This window comes from Zingiber officinale, chromosome 6B (genome assembly GCF_018446385.1).
Source record: "Zingiber officinale cultivar Zhangliang chromosome 6B, Zo_v1.1, whole genome shotgun sequence".
Taxonomy (NCBI): Eukaryota; Viridiplantae; Streptophyta; class Magnoliopsida; order Zingiberales; family Zingiberaceae; genus Zingiber; species Zingiber officinale.
Window position 1 is genome coordinate 102,354,886 of NC_055996.1, and position 16,988 is coordinate 102,371,873.

The following is a 16,988-nucleotide window of genomic DNA, read 5'->3' on the forward strand; positions in this document are numbered from 1 at the left end:
CTATCAACCACAACAACCAAGCCTTATCCCACTAGGTGGAATCGGCTATACGGTATCACTATCAACCAAGTACAATAAAATAAGAATGGAAACAAAATCAACAACCAAATAAAAGTGAACTACTAATAATAACAATTAACCAAATAAAAACAAAATCAACAGCCTCCACGAATGAACTACTAATCTCATATCTACAATGACCATTCCTTTTAGATAGAACATGATAAACTTGCAATTACCACTAGCAGTGTAAGTAAGACAACAGTGATCACTAATATATGAAAGTGATCTTCTCCACTGTTCCCTTGGCAATTTAAAATGAGTAGAATGGTACAAAGTTGAAGAAGATAGCTGCTTTGCTAGTTTAGGCACTTAGCACTACTCAGCTTAAACAAAAAGAGTACAAAAATAACATTTCTGTTTCTTGCATTTTTCCTAAACCATGCTAAGTATTTACTATTTATTACATTAAATTAGCAACTAATATAGTTTTATCTTGACTGATTTATCATATGCAGTTTGCTCCAGAGTAGAAGCAAATACTAATTCCCTGATGTGGATCCATTTAGATAAGACAATCAAGACAAAACACTTGTATGATCCATGTGTTTACTACCATAAACAATTTCGCCACTCACAGTTTTAGTAAAAAAGCCATATAAAATAGTTGGTTTCCAGTTGTATCTTGCATTTATCCTGAACCATATTAAGAATTTACTATTTACCACATTAATTTTAGTTACCGATATGGTTTTATCTTGATAGATTTATCATGCTTCAGTTTTTCAGAGTAACAGCAAAAACTTATTCCCTAATAAGGCTCCACATGGAAAAGTTAACAGGAACAAAATGGATCATCATCATCAGCGTTGGCATCATTGTTGTTATCATTAAGCAATGTAAGTTCGGGATCGCCAAATATAACACCCTCCAATTTATGGAGTATATGATAATGGCTCAGCACAAAAATGAAGAATAGACCTAGACATTGGATTCCAATACAAAAATATACGAATGTTAGACTGATATCTCCCTGTTTAAAGATAGTTTGTTTTATTATGCCTACCTGGTTGTTGTAGTTGGGGAGTCTTTACTCAGCTGACAACTGACCTCTATATGCTCAAATAATATCCTTAAAAGAAAGATGTTAGACTACTTTTAGTGTAACTTTGCTACCACTGTACCTAGCCAATAGCCTACTCTTCATATATAGGACCTATATTCAAAAGCAATCAATCTTAATATTTTCTCAACAAAAATATGATCTTTATTATTCACGTTTACGAGCATACATTCTCTGACAAATCGGATATATTTTTGGAAATTGTTTGGAATAAGAAAAGAATGATAGAAAGTTCAATTTTGACCAGGCATGGACACACAATTGGAGCTTTACCAAAACAGCAACGGGCACAGAAAGTAAAGGGTTTGATGTAGGACAAAGAATCAAATTGCTTATAAGTTATTTAGATGCATAGTTAAAATTATGCCACATCAAATAAGAACTCAATTAGTTTTTTTTCTCTTCAAATTCTTTTTGATTTCTTTGATCATGGTAAATGAATTCATTATATTTTAAAAATCTGTGCATGGACCTTCGAAATGCTAACCAAACATTGCAAGACATTTTTCTAAAAGATTTCATAAAATAATGTGATTTAGTTATTAATTATGTATTCCTCTAGCAAAAATCTCTCTTTAATATTAGCCTACTGTCATCATAGCCAGAACTTTCTTCCTTTTTGTTGTGATTCTATTTCATTCCTTATCTATGATTTTTTTATCATAACGATTTTTCATTTATTTCATATTTTAAGAGCAAAATTGTGTCCAATATTACATAATAATTCAATCCTAATAATTATTAAATCATTAAGAGAAAACATAATTTTATTTGAAAATGATGTCAACTGTTCACTACTTTTTATTATTGTTCCTTATTTATAAAAAGTATTATTTATAAAATTCTTTGATACCATAAGGTAAAAGGGGGATGGTCACGTGGAGGAAAAGAAGGGCATTTTGGTCTGATGACCACCTCTCCTACGCGACGGACGACACTAGCCATGTTGCCGACCATGCCACCGACCATAGCACCGAATCTGCCTCCTCTTTGTCGGTCACAAAGTCGAATCGACTCCACAGCCCTTGGCCATCGACACTGCTCCACAAACCCTGGCAAGCAGCCCACAGTCGTCGACGTCGCTCCACAGCCCTCGACGAGTATCCCCTAGTCATCGGCGTTGCTCCCCGGCACCCCGCCATGGGATCCGACCTTCCGATGTCCTCGCCTTTCGATTCGACCAACCGGCATCCACCATCACTAAGATCCACACTGTCATATGCTTCTGACGCCGTTCGGTCCTCCAAGTCCCCGCTGCTAGTGGGCTCTGATCTGATTGTGTTCCGCCCTTTGAGTCGTTCGGCCTTCACGCCATTGCTATGTGCTGACATTGTTTCCTTCGTGCCGACATGGTGTTTCGGCCTTCACACCGCTATTATATTCAGGCCTGCATGCCACTGTCACATTCTGGCCTGCGAGCCATTATTATGGTCTAACCTACGAGCCATTGTTATACTCCGGCCGTCAGCTCCCTAGATCCAGCTCCTCATCCGGCCCACATTCATCTACTCTTCCGGGTCATGACAATTCGATCAGCATTATGACAAGCTCACCGGTCTACCAGAGAGTACTCCCTAGGCCAGGGTACTTCCCCATGCTTATTCTTCACAAATTTCATTACTCTAATATTTATCTTGCTCCTCATATATTTTTGAAACCTGCCTCAAACATCAGAGTGCCAGGAACCAGGATAACCCGATCGTTGTTTGCAGGTAGCATTAGCCGGAGGTCTTCTTATGACTTGATCAACCTAGATGACAGCTCACTCGCCTTTCTCCCTCCAAGTCATGACGGTTCGGTCAACATTCCAGCCACATCACTGCAGTTCTATCTATCTCATCTTCCGGACAGGATCATATTTGACGTCGTTTGTGGGAACTTCGCCCGATCGGGAACGTGAAGATCGACGACGTTGGAAAATTCCTTATCATAACCATAATCCCGAAGGATTTCAGTGAAAACATTGCTGCCACAGTACAGAATGAAAAATGGAATTTTATAGGCATCATTCTCGGTTGATTGAGACGCTCGAAGCTTACGGTTCTTCATCCTGACGAGACCCTTATTTTCCATATCCTTAGGCGTCACAAGCGTTGGATTCTTATTATATTATATTCTCCCTTATTCCACAGGTATTCGGGAGTCGAGGGACCGAGTCAGATTCTCAACCGATTAGTTTTTCTATTATATTCCCCCCTCACTCCATGAGTATTTAGTAGTCAAGAAATCGAGTCGGATCCTCAGCAAGTTTGTAGGTTAGGCTTTCTATTATATATCCTCAGCCAACAAGATCTGCTATAGCTCTCCGATCAAGGATTACAGGCTTAGCCCCCCGATCCAGGGTGTTACGGACTCTGCTCCCTCTTATTGCTATGCACTCCACTTCCACTGACATCAGGGCTCCACCACTCCCGTTCGGGGTCAAGCTATTGCCATCGGTCTCAGACGGAAGTATCGCCATTGGTCTCGGACCGAAGTATCTCCAAGACATTCGAGTCATACACGCCTCCAGACTCCCGAGTCGTTCGGCTGGGTTATATGTGAGCATGCTCTCGCGCCATGTTCTAGACTCCCGAGTCGTATGCTCTCGCACCATGCTCCCGAGCCGTATGTCCCAGACTCCCAAGCCGTTCGACCGAGTTATAAGCAAGCATGCTCTCGCGTCATGTCCAGACTCCCGAGCCGTTCAGCCAGGTTATAAGTGAGCATGCCCTCGTGTTACATTCCAAATTCCCGAGCCGTTCAGTAGGGTTATAAGCGAGTTTGCCCTCACGTTTATATTCCAGACTCCCTAGTCGTTTGGTCGGATTATAAGCAAGTATGCCCTCGCGTTTATATTCCAGACTCCCTAGTCGTTTGGCCGGATTATAAGCAAGTATGCCCTCGCGTTTATATTCAAGACTCCCAGAATTGTTCGGCCAAGTTATAAGCAAGTCTGCTCTCAGACCATAGTATCGCCACTAGTCTCGGACCAGAGTATCTCTATCGGTATGTCCTCTTCAAGGCTCAACCTCCCCCGTTCGAGGTTAGGCTATCTCCATTGGACCAGAGTATCTCCACTCCATTGGTCTCAGACAGAGTATCTCCACTAGTGTCAGACCAAACTATCGTTACTAGTTTCGAGCAAGAGTGTCCCATGGGCTTTGTGCCCTTCAATCTCACAGGCTTTGCTCAGCTCATATGCTCCACGCCCCACTTTTTCCGGTACCACCGATCATATGGGCCCCCCACGGGCTCACTTCTCGGCTCCGCAGGAACTCCATAGCATTTGCCTCGCACGCCGCTTAGCGCAGTACTCTACTTGCCAATTAGCTCAACACTTCATTCGTCTCTTTGCCTGGTGCATACTTGCCGCTCTGCTCCACACATATGAATTGCCCATTCAGCACTTGCATATGATCGCTCACTCTGCATCTTTATCATTCTCACTTGCCACCGCTTTGCGTCGATCTCTTGACACCACTTTCCTCGATCTATGATTTCAAGAGCCTAGCTCCCCGATCGAATGCTCACAGGCTCTTTGCTTAGCGATTTTACTCATTCAACATCATATAACAGGTCCAGCAATCCGACTCTGCAATCAAGAGCGATTCTGCTTTACGATACGCTTGATCTAGTCAGTCGGACTCGTGCCTCATTCGATTAGACTTGAAGGGGAGGCTAGTAATACGGTGGATAAAAGGAGGATGGCCACGTGGAGGATAGGGCTTTGTTGTCATTTTGGTCTAGGTTTTTTTGCTTTAGGTGTGAAGGACTAGCGTTAAGGGGCGTTGGCCTCCGTCTCTTCTTCCTATGCACGTCGCCGCCTTTCATTCACACAGCTGACACATGCGAGGATGTCACCCCTTTCTCTCCATCGTCCACAGCCGACCGACGACACCTCCTCCCTCGCCAGCCACGTCGCACGCTACACGTCGACGACCTCCTCTCCTTCACGACGGACGACGCTAGGCATGTTGCCGACCATAGCGTCGGATCTGCCTCCTCTTAATCGGTCACAGAGTCGGATCTGCTCTACAACCCTTAGCGACAAGCCCTTGGCCACCGATGTTGCTCCACAGCCCTCGGCGAGCAACCCACAATCGTCGAAGCCGCTCCACAGCCCTCGACGAGCAACCCACAGTCGTCGAAGCCGCTCCACAGCCCTCGGCGAGCAACCCACAGTCGTCAGCCCCAGTCGTCGGCGTCGCTCCCCGGCACCCCGCCACTGGATCCGACCTTCTGGTGTCCCCACCTTTCGATCCAACCAGCCGGCATCCACCATCTCTGAGATCCACACTGTCATATGCTTCTAACGTTGATTAGGCCTCCAAGCCCCCGCTGCTAGTGGGCTCCAATCTGATCGTGTTCTGCCTCCGCTGTGTTCCGGCCTTCCAAGTCGTTCGACCTTTGCGCCATTGCTGTGTTCTTGCATTGCAGCCTTCGCACCGACATGGTGTTTCGTCCTTCGCACCGCCGTTATATTCTGGCTTGCATGCCACTGTCATATTCTGGCCTGCGAGACACTATTATGGTCCGACCTATGAGCCATTATGGCTCAGACCTCCCCAAATGCAGCTCCTCATCTGACCCTCGACTCCCCAGATCCAGCTCCTCATCCGATCCACATTCATCTACTCTTTCGAGTCACGACAATTCAATCAGCGTTACGACCAGCTCACCGGTCTACTAGAGGGCGCCCTCCTCGGCCAAAGTGCATTCCCCTTATTCTTTACGCATGTCATTTCTCTACTATTTATCTTGCTCCTTATATATTTTTGGGATCTGCCTCGAGCATCGCACGTTGCCCCGATCGCTGTTTGCAAATAGCGTTAACTGGGGTCTTCTAATGACTTGGTCAACCCAAATGACAGCTCACCCCCCCCCCTTTTTCCCTCCGGGTCATGACGGTCCAGTCAACATCCCAGCTACATCACCGATAGTTCCATCTATCTCAGCTTCCGCACGGGATCAATCTTAATTCTTAATTATATTATATTGTATTAATATAATTATTTATATTTTTGTTTACTAATTTTTGACAAAATATTATCCAAATATATTAAGTTAAATAATTTAATGTCAATTTACAAAATATTATTAATAAATTCAATTAATAGTTATTAGTAAGTAATAATTTTTTATTACTTGCTAATAACTATTATTTTTTTATTATTGTTGCTGAATATTCCTAAATGATTCTTCTCATATCTTGTCCTATGGCCTTTTATTTTGGTGCACTAGATGAAAGAAAAGAGATATGAAATAAATAATAAAAAATATTATTATTTATGATTACAAAATATTGTTAAAAAATATATAATAAATTAATATTTCAAAGATTTGTAGGGAATAGATCTGGTTATTTTCCTTATCAATATAAGCTCTTCGAATTTTCTGGAGCATAATATTCTTCATTGTTATGATTTTTGAAATCCCACCCTTACATTAAATAATTTTGTTCATTTTAGACTTTTTATTTTGGATCCCAATCCAGTTATTCTACTGGTTCAATACAGCTGATAAATTTTATGACCAGCCAATACTGATATGTGAACTATAATTAACAAAGTATATTAGCCTTATAAATGATTTGTTATTTAAAAAATTATGAAACTAGCAACCAAAAAGATAAATTTTATCTCACATATTGAAGAAATTTGTTTTTACATTTTTTTTCTTCCAAATTTGATATTTTCTTTCAATCCAGCCCACCAATCCAATTGAAGCAAACGATATGTGTAGGATTGCCTGCACCAACATCTTTTTACCTCCTCTGTGTTGACCTGAGATGGGTTGGTGGAGGCGCCGGGGGCGTAGTCGTCTTTTGCCACCATGATCAACCCATCCCGATACCAATTCCACAAATCATGGCAAACAGTTTGCTTCTGATGGTGATATAGTCGTCTTATTTATAATCCAAATCTGTTTGTTACTTATCACTCACTGCATGCTCAAGGTTCACTAAAATATCTATAGTTTAAACATTCTTGTGCAAGCAAGTTTATACTTTCTTCAATTGTTGTTAAATAACACAGGAAAGAAACTATTGTTCAGTACTCAATCATACTTCTTTTCTATATTAAAAGTCTTATGGTGGCTTTCACTTAAAGCAGAATGGTATCAATAGCCTCTTACATATAACATACCATGCTTGTTAAATCCCAATGCTTTAGGCTCTTTGATGAGCAGCAAAGCCTAGAGTTTTGGGACCGTTTTGATCAATGGCGATGGGCTGATAAACTTTGAAAGAGCATAATTTTTTACTCAGATTGAATCACAGGACGAACAATATATTGAACCAAAGCTCATTTATAGATCTACAATTGATTACTGAGTGTAATTTGTAACAAACTAGTCTTAGACTAAAAAACATCATTTAAAGCCTTTTATAGGTTTTTAAGACTATTTAAACTATTTGTTTAGGTGATGTTAGAGAAGCCCCTAAAACACACACACCCCCAAAAAAAATGAGGAGTTTTTTATGCCTACTTTCCTGGTATTCTGCTGAATCAATAATTCTTTAGAAGATTGTTTCAGCGTTCATGTTCGAATCAAAGTTTCAATAGTTTACGCTGCATCACTTGTTCTTAAGAACAAGGGAAGGAGATAAGGGATATAAAAGGGAGAGAACTGAAAAGGAAGGGAAAAATCAGTTTACCTTATGAGAAGAAGGGGAAAGGAGGGAAAGAACTGGAAAAGTACAAAAACTACCCCTATTACCAGTCTCATTCTCGTCATCTTCTCCTCAATCTCGTGCAGCTTGCGACAAACCTGCTGCCAGAATCATCCTGTGCTCACATCCCTTCACACGCAGCATGGTCGCTAGGACCATGGCCAGCATCTCGTAGCTTGCTTGCTCCCCAGTTGATCACACACCACCTGCATTGTCACTCGCTCACTCACAGCCCCACCACTTGTGGTCAGCACCACTTCCTCCCTGCCTGATCACACAGTGCCCCCACCACCTCTCACCCGCCTGATCACTCACTGCCTGCCCTCCACTTGTGAGGTCATAATGAAGGTGCAAATGAAAAGAAGGGTGGTGAGAGTTTTTTGCACAGCTTTGCTTAAAGATCCACGCTTCCACCCAGCTTTGGGCGGAAGTATTTGGGGTTAAAAGAGGTTCTGCTGAACGGATTTGGAACCCCTTGCACAACCTCCTGCCTGTGGAAATGAAGGGGAAGGCAGTCAGTCTTGGGTGTTGTACCTTTCCTGGTGTTCTAAATGGCGGCCGAGACAACCGCCTAGGCGGGAGGTGAGCATCAACCTCACCGCCTCAAGCTGAGGTGATGCTTTAGGCGGTAACTCACCTTCTTCCGCCACCGCCACGCATGGAGTCGGCACTGCTGTCATTTCACCACCGCGTCACGTCCGGATGCATGGCTTGGGCGCATGAGCCCAGACGTGACGTCTGGGCCTGCGACATGTCCGAATGCATCGTGCAAGCCCGGACACGTCACCCGAGCTTGGCGACGGCTCGGAAGCGTCACTCGGACCCAACGATAGGTCTCGACACGTTGCTCAAGCCAATGACGCATCTGAACTAGTCGCGCGGTCCCGACGATGTGTCAAGCTCCTCGTCCGACTAAAACAGAGTACGTGAGTAAGTTGTACGTTAGGATTTAATTAAATTACTTTATGTTTAACAATTTGAATCATAACAATGATTGGGATAATTTAAATAGACTTAATTAAAACCTAATAAAATTATCCTATTAATTATATATATATATATATAATTGTATTTTTTTAAATATTTAAGTTTTAATTAATATATTTGATTAAAATCAAGGTTTAAAATTTCGACCCGTGCTGAGGTTTCGGTCTCAGACCGGAACGATACGATTTCGATATCGTATCGTGCCGTTACAGTTTCGGTATTTTTTATTTATCTATAGTAATTATAAGATAAATATGTTTATTGTGTATATAAACATAAGTTGTATATTGATTTATTATAAGTTCTCAATTATTGAATAATTTAATATTGTTAGAAAAAATAATTCTATTTAAATAGAATTGATATATTAATAATTCAAATTAAAATGGAAGTATCTATAATAATAATAAGTATATAAATTAATACAAGATATTACTTTATATTAATAATAATTATATAAATTAACTATTTATTCATTTAATTAATTATTAATTAAATAATATATATTTTAAATAGTAAAAAATATCAAGTAAAAAAATTTAAAAAAAAAATCAGAATATAAATATAATTTATTAGAATTTTTTTAATTTTTTTTTAAATTTAAATGAAATTTAAAATAATAAAAAATATATTAGAATATAAATAAGAATTATTATATATTTTTTAAAATTTGTAAATGAAATTTAAAATATTATTTTTTTAAGAATACTAATTAATAAAATTTATTTAATTTATTTTAATTTTAAATATATTTTTTATATATTTTATTAGGATAATTTAATTAGGGTTTATAAAAATCTCTTCAAAATATCACACATCCTCCTTGGAAATTCTTTAAATTAATTAAATAAAATAAATAATCATTAAAACAGAAAAAAAATCACGGCAGTAAGCAAGATCGCGTCGCGATGATCGCGGGCGATCTCGCGAGGGGCGCCGGAAGTGTCCGGCGACCTTGCCGAAGGCTTCCGGCGTCGCGCACGACGCCTTCAATGCCGAAGGCGTCGGCAGGACGTTGCCGATGGCGTCCCGCGTCTCCTCCAGCGCCGCTGAGACAAGGACGCCTCCCGTGCCTATTTCGGCCGCCCGGCGGAACGGTCAAAACCGTCCGTGCCGGGCGGCACGAGATGGCATTTCAAACACTGATTAAAACTAAATATTATAAAGAATAATGATTATTTATAATATTATGTATAAAAAAATATATCTATTAAACCGCCTAGGCACTATCTAGGTGGTCGAGGCAATAGGCGGTCACTGACCGCCCCACTACCGCCTGCGCCATTTACAACACTGACCTTTCCGCATAAGCCAGAAGAGATTTCTTCCCACTGACAGAGGTAAACAAACCTCAAACTCTATTGTGGTATCAATAATCCAAAAAAGATGAATTTAGTTAAATTAATATTACCAATAGTATAGAAAACTTAAAACTGTAAATGGGGATACCTCTATGATCAAAGCTTTTGGATCAATTTCTTTGGCACGCAATGCTTGATTCCTACCAATGGTAAACTTCCCAAGCCAACTACCAAGATTTTTAAGAAGAGATCTTTCTTCAGAACTTGATTTAATAAGATCAGATCTTAGCAACACCTAAACAAAAAAGTAAATTAAATTTAAAAGAAAAAAAACAAAGTAAAAAAAATAACATAAATCAATACTACTAAAACAATTGAGATGAACCGAAACAAGAACCTTGCAGTTCTCATAGGTTGCTTTCACTATCTCCTTATTTAGCAATTTTGAGTCAACTTTGTCCAGGAATTTTAAGTACAAGTCATGAAAATTTGGTTCAATGCTTGCTCTACAAGAGAAACCATTAATAAACATACCAGCAAACTTCAATCATAATCAAATGGAAGTATGGATATGAAAATGGTATTACAGAACATCAATATCAACCTTTTCATCACCATATACTGCGCAAACCAAGGATAATATTGCTCTTTGAGAAACTCATTGAACTCTTTAGCTTTTGCCTCCATGTTTGAAGTTGAAATATTGTTGATCATGAACAATATCTTGTCTTGGATTTCTGATGGAGGAACCTAAGCCAAAAAAAGAAGGATTTTTTGACATTGAGAAAAAACAACAAAGTACAACATTAATGGAATTAAACATCCTAGGGTTTGAGAGTAACCTCTATTGGCGTATCTCTCCTCTCAGCTGCAGCAACAAGGGTTTCAATGTTCAAGGCAGCCCCGAAACCTGTGCTGTAAGAGGGTTGCCGAAGCATGCCTATAAAAATAATATCAATCAAGTTCAATACCAATAAACCAAAAAGTATGAAGAAATAAAACATAGGCATAACAGCACCTCAACCCTGCATTTCATGTTCCACATGGTAACGGGGGAAAAAGAACCAAAAAGACTGCAAGTCTAATGAAACTTTTTTTGGCCTTACCAGAAGTTGTTGCACTCCGAGCACGAAGAAAACCAGCGGATGATGTTACAGCAGTTGCTGTGGCCACAGAATGATGAGATGTGGTCTGCATGTGATGTAAAGTATTTGTCACCAGATTGATAAGTATTAAAGAGGATTGATGAAAAAAAAATCAATAATGAAGTGATAACATAAGTCTTGCCATGAGCCTTCACTGGTGCTTCAATGAATTTAGAAGAGGAAATTTTAACTTCAATCTCATCACCCAATAAACTAAACAAATACCTTCTGATTAGTGACTGATTCTGCTGATCCAGAAAGAAATGGAGACTGCACATTATGTGATAAAAGAGATTTTGTATGAGCAGCAGATATGGAGGAAGCTTTGCTCCTTTCGCCCAGAAAACCCTGATGGCTCTGCTGCAACTGCAAAGAGGAAAATTGTTGGCCCAACGGTGTAGAAGGTGAACCCATCATCTGCCATGATGCATCAGATGCCTGTGTAAAAAATTAGGAAATTTTATAAAGAATTAAAAGCAATTATGCTCAAATAAATGGAAGTGTAATCATATCCCATCTGATAGTAAATGTAAGAATGAGATGGTGATATCTAAAGAAAGCACAAATAATCAAATACAAAATGGAGTACTCTCAAAATCATCCAAACTCGTATCTGCGATCACCAGAAAACTATATATAAATAATAAATCCAAACCAAGCTATAAAAACAAGAAAGAATGGATATGCATACAAGGAACATAAGGGATTTTACCAATACAAACCTCCGTAGTTTCAGTAGAAGGTACTCCAGAGCCTTGTTGATCAACACTAATTGAGTTAGTGCTATTTGAATCCGACTGACTAGAAGAAATTCTTATGAGTGTGCGTTCAATGAATGAAACCAATTCAGCATGTGTACCACGCAAATGAGATATCTGTAATATGTGATTGCAATATGAGGGCCACTCAACTAGCCGATCCGTAAACTGCTCTAATGCATTTGCACCAAACATAAACATCTGGATCAAACAGAAATGCAGTTAACATCTAGAAATAGAAAATATAAAGGAGGAGGCAGAAGATATATACAGACTTTAGAATCAACAGATTTACGCAATGCATCAATAACCGCACGTAAAGCAACACCAAGCATAATATGTGTCACCAGTTGGTGCTTTATTAGAGAACCTGTGCAAATTGGATAATCAAAAATGTTTTAATAGAAAAACAAAACACTAAAATATACTACAATTAAAATTAGGTTTGAAAATGGCAAACAGATAGAAATCTTACTGCAAATTTTAAGGCAATCATTACAGATGAACATATTGAAGTTAGTTTTGGCAACATATTGGTTGTTGGTGAGTAGGGCAGGAAGGGAATTTGGACTAAAATATTCTAACCTAAGATACAGCTGCTTTTGATGGAGAACTACCCTAAGTTGGATAAACTATTCAGTTTTATGTAAACAACAAGAAAAATATTTGCTCCAAGGAATTTGTTGCTTTTAAACTTTATGCACTTCATTATGCAAAACGACTTTACAGCATCAATGAAGATTTGCAACAAAGCTGCAGATTGGTTTTAATTTCAAGTAGACTCTTCAACATGGTTGGCTGGTTGCCCTACTTTTCTCAACTTCAAGTATGCTCAAATACCAAGTGAAATGCTTGCCCAAAAATTGCAAGATTCATTTTGGCATTTCAACTAAAAGGTTGAGTTAGTGCAATAAATTACCTCAGAAATGAAACCTAGTAAATACCAAAAAGATTGTAAGCCGACAGTGCACACATGAAGATATGTGTATCAAATACCTTTCATAGGCAATAATAGTGAATCAACATGAGCAAAAATAGTGTACTACAAGCAGAAATACCTTTTTGTGGTATCCTTCTAAAGGAAATTTATGAGAAAATACATACATAACTAACATGCAAAATTTATCAAGAACAATTTCTAAATTGAGTAAACATCTAAAAGGAAATAAAAGGAAGAACAGACACATAGCACAACAAGAAGATATATTAAAAGGGAAAAGGACATGACAAATTGATAAATAATGACTCAATTTCTTTTGAGAAATACATCCTAAAGGAAAGAAAATGTTCAACAGGCATGGAGAACAGCCTGAACTTTTAAAAAGAAAAGAACCTCACATATTGCTAAAAAATGTGCATCAAGTTAGACTCTCACCGTAGAGCACTGCGACTAACTTTAGTTGCCTATCAGGATACTTGGGGAAGAACTTGAACTCATCAAATAGATTCCGAATGATACAATCGAAGATCTTCTGCTCCCTGATATTAGTTGAACAAGTCAAAAACTCTACAATTAGAAGAAAAAAAAAGAAGTAAAAGGCTTAGATTCTCAAATAATGTAATTATTAGCATAGCGAAACAAGAATATATGTCTACCAATTTCTTTGTGAATGCTTATACACTAAGTGGACAAAGGAATCAACGAAGGATTTGAATTTTGAAGGAATGATAGGAGAATCAGCAATTTCCCATAGATTTTCTACAATTGTTGATATGAGAAACAATAGTTCAATTTCAAGTACTATATTTTGGTGTATCTGTTAAGAGGCTTGAATATGTTTTTCCAAAGAAAAGCTACCACAAATGAAAAATTGAAAGTTCCCAGATTAATTACTCAAGATGGATGTTCGATCCAAAAAATATTAAATATGGACAAGGAAAAATAATTGTCACTGCTGTAAAATGGAGTGTGAAACACATTGACTTGATAAATAATGCTGCATTGTTTTGATTGAACATCAACATAGACATTTCTTTCTTGAACGGCTTAAGTGCTTTTAGGTATAATAAGACAAGTGTGTTAAAATCATTAATTTATGACATATAGCACTTCAAGAATGTTTCAACTCTTCCAAAACAATTGAATTTCTTAATTAAAAATGAATTTATTTACAAACTGAAAATAAATCTTGCAAAGTGCACATAAAACTAGCAATAATCACACAATATTTAATGGGCATGTTCATGACTTTCTTTTTACTAGGATTCACATTGTAGAGCAATAACATGTTCTACTAGTCACAAATGAGGAATTGTGGGTATAAAAGGGTTTATAAACTTAGATGAGCCAACTTCTGTTAACTTGAGTTTACGCATCTGGATTATGTTGATGAAGCAGCACATAAAAACCATTTGAAGAAAGGAGATATTGTTGCTGAAGAAGTCTACGTCTAGGCAGTCACCTGGAGTTGAAGGCTTAGTACAGAGACACACAGAGTCCAACTGCTAGATGGACCAGGTCATGAGATGTTACCCATAAAATCCATAATCAAAGTTCTCTGACTATAGAACAACAAAAATAACCACAAATAAGACTAATCATGATATTTGACAAACACCCAAAATTTGACCAATCGCACAGTTGAACGATGCAAAGCAGGAGAGTAGAAGAGAAATGCTCCCAAATTACAATGGAAATTGAACTAAAGAATCAAGCTAACTTGACAGACCTTAGATCAGAAGACTCTCTGAAACGTGCAAGCATCTGAATCATTGCATCAATAGTCAACTGTCCAGAGAACATTTGATGGAAATAGGCATTCACCTCTGTGTCTATATCATCTGAGATACCCTCTGAAACTGGTGGAACAAATGGTCCAACAGTTGGAATCCTTGGAATAGATGAGCTATGCAGTTTCTTCATTTCCTCAAAATGCTGATTAGAAATCAGCTGTCCTGAATGTGCCTGGAAAACCTGCAATAGGAATCTTTATTTGTGACGTTCTGCAGTGTCATGAATAACTGGATTTTCATATCAAAAAGATAATAGAAACAAGGAGCTATGAAATAACCTTGAAGAATATTGAACATGTTTCACGATACGCATTCAAAATAGTTGATTGAAATTGTGGAAGAGGGGCATCTGGGACATCGGCTGTTGCATCCGCAAGTGCTTCTTTTAAAAACCTCAGACAATCCTGGAGTACTAGAATTTCTTGAAACAAGCAAAGCAAGTGAACTAATTATGCAAAAAAAATAACAAACTTGCAATCATATTACCTCAAAGAAAGCATCTTTATATGTACTTAAATATTCATTCAACCAATTCTCGAGATTAATGTGATCTTTACTAGAAGCAACGGCAGCCAATCTAATGCTAAAAGGAAAAGGAGTTGCAGCCAGAACTGATGATAAAATCTGCATAGAAAGAGTTAGGCATGTAAATGCATAAGCACATACAAATGGCAGCTACCCATATATCAACAACTATTACAAATGAAATATTTGAATGTTCGTATATAGAACAGCAATAGTGATACATAAAGATTGTTGTTTTGTTAAGACCTTGAGCAATTAGCAGTTTACAGATTAAGCATAAAGCAACATACCACAGATTGCTGACACAAGATTTAAACTTACAGAAACAGAAGGTTGTTGGAGGCAATTAGAGAGTGGTAAACCTGTCTCAACATATATTTTCCTTGAGGATGAAGTTTAAATTTTGTCAAGCATGGTAGAATCATGATAGGTGGTTAGAAAAACTAAATAGCTCTATGTCATAAACACCTTACAGATTCCTCAATTCAACTCTTCCAATAGCTCTCTTTTCATTGGTTGCTAGAGGCTGTTCTAATCAAATCAACAAGCATTACTACTCATATTGCCCCATTTCCATCAAAATTGAGTTCCTTCTGTTGTGTCATTTTTAAAGGTGAATCTGTTGGGGAAAAAAATAGGTCGAAGCAGAAACTACTTTTAGTAACACTATCCATATGTGCAATCCTACCAATCCTACTTTTAGTAACACTCTTTTAATTGGTTGCTAGAGGTTGTTCTAATCAAATCAACAAGCATTACTACTCATATTGCCTCATTTCCATCAAAATTGAGTTCCTTCTGTTGTGTCATTTTTAAAGGTGAATCTGTTGGGGAAAAAATAGGTCGAAGCAGAAACTACTTATTATAGTAACACTCTCCATATCTGCAATCCTACCAAGAAACCTGAGTACCAAACTTCTCACTTGAGTCCACAATCTAGAATCCATCATATAAAAATAAGTTGTATATTGATTTATTATAAGTTCTCAATTATTGAATAATTTAATATTATTAGAAAAAATAATTAAAAATAATTTTATTTAAATAGAATTGATATATTAATAATTCAAATTAAAATAGAAGTATCTATTATAATAATAATAATAATAATAATAATACAAGATATTATTTTATATTAATAACAATTATATAAATTAACTATTTATTAATTTAATTAATTAAAACCTATCTGGGACCTACATGTCTCATCAATGATCTTCAATAGGAACATCCATTCAAAGACTCATGGGGAATTAGGTTCATAACCAACAATCATATGGAATTGCAGCATGTACAAGTGATCTAACCTGAGAATTTTACATCTGGACAAAATGAGCAATTACATTAGCATGTTTATGAATATCCATATTTTACTTGAATATTTTTCAAATCCTAAAATCATCCCTTCTTTTATGACATCATCTAATATTTTTAGAACTACCAAGTATCAGCTATCAGACTCTGCTTAAGCTGTAGGCAAAGGCAAATGAATATTCTATCATCCTAGAATATGAGAATATTATTCAAACTACCAAATCTTTAAATGAGCTCTAAGCCACCGGAAATAAATGTTGAATTATCCTAGCATATGACCCTATTATTGAACCACTCCATATTAAGAGTGCTGCCTAGAAAAAGCAATGCACCTGCATTAACAACTAAGGCATGCCACTTAAATCACCAACCTCCTAAGATGCAAAATGGAAATAAAATATTAAAGACTAATTCAAGTAGCAAGAATTTTCAAATAATACTCATGCT

At 37.8% G+C, this 16,988-nt stretch overlaps 1 pseudogene; it reads right to left on the bottom strand.

The window, feature by feature from the left end:
* The window catches only part of LOC121988552, a 47,463-nt pseudogene extending 32,131 nt beyond the window's left edge, over positions 1 to 15,332 (bottom strand).
* Between the last annotated feature and the right edge of the window lie 1,656 nt (positions 15,333 to 16,988).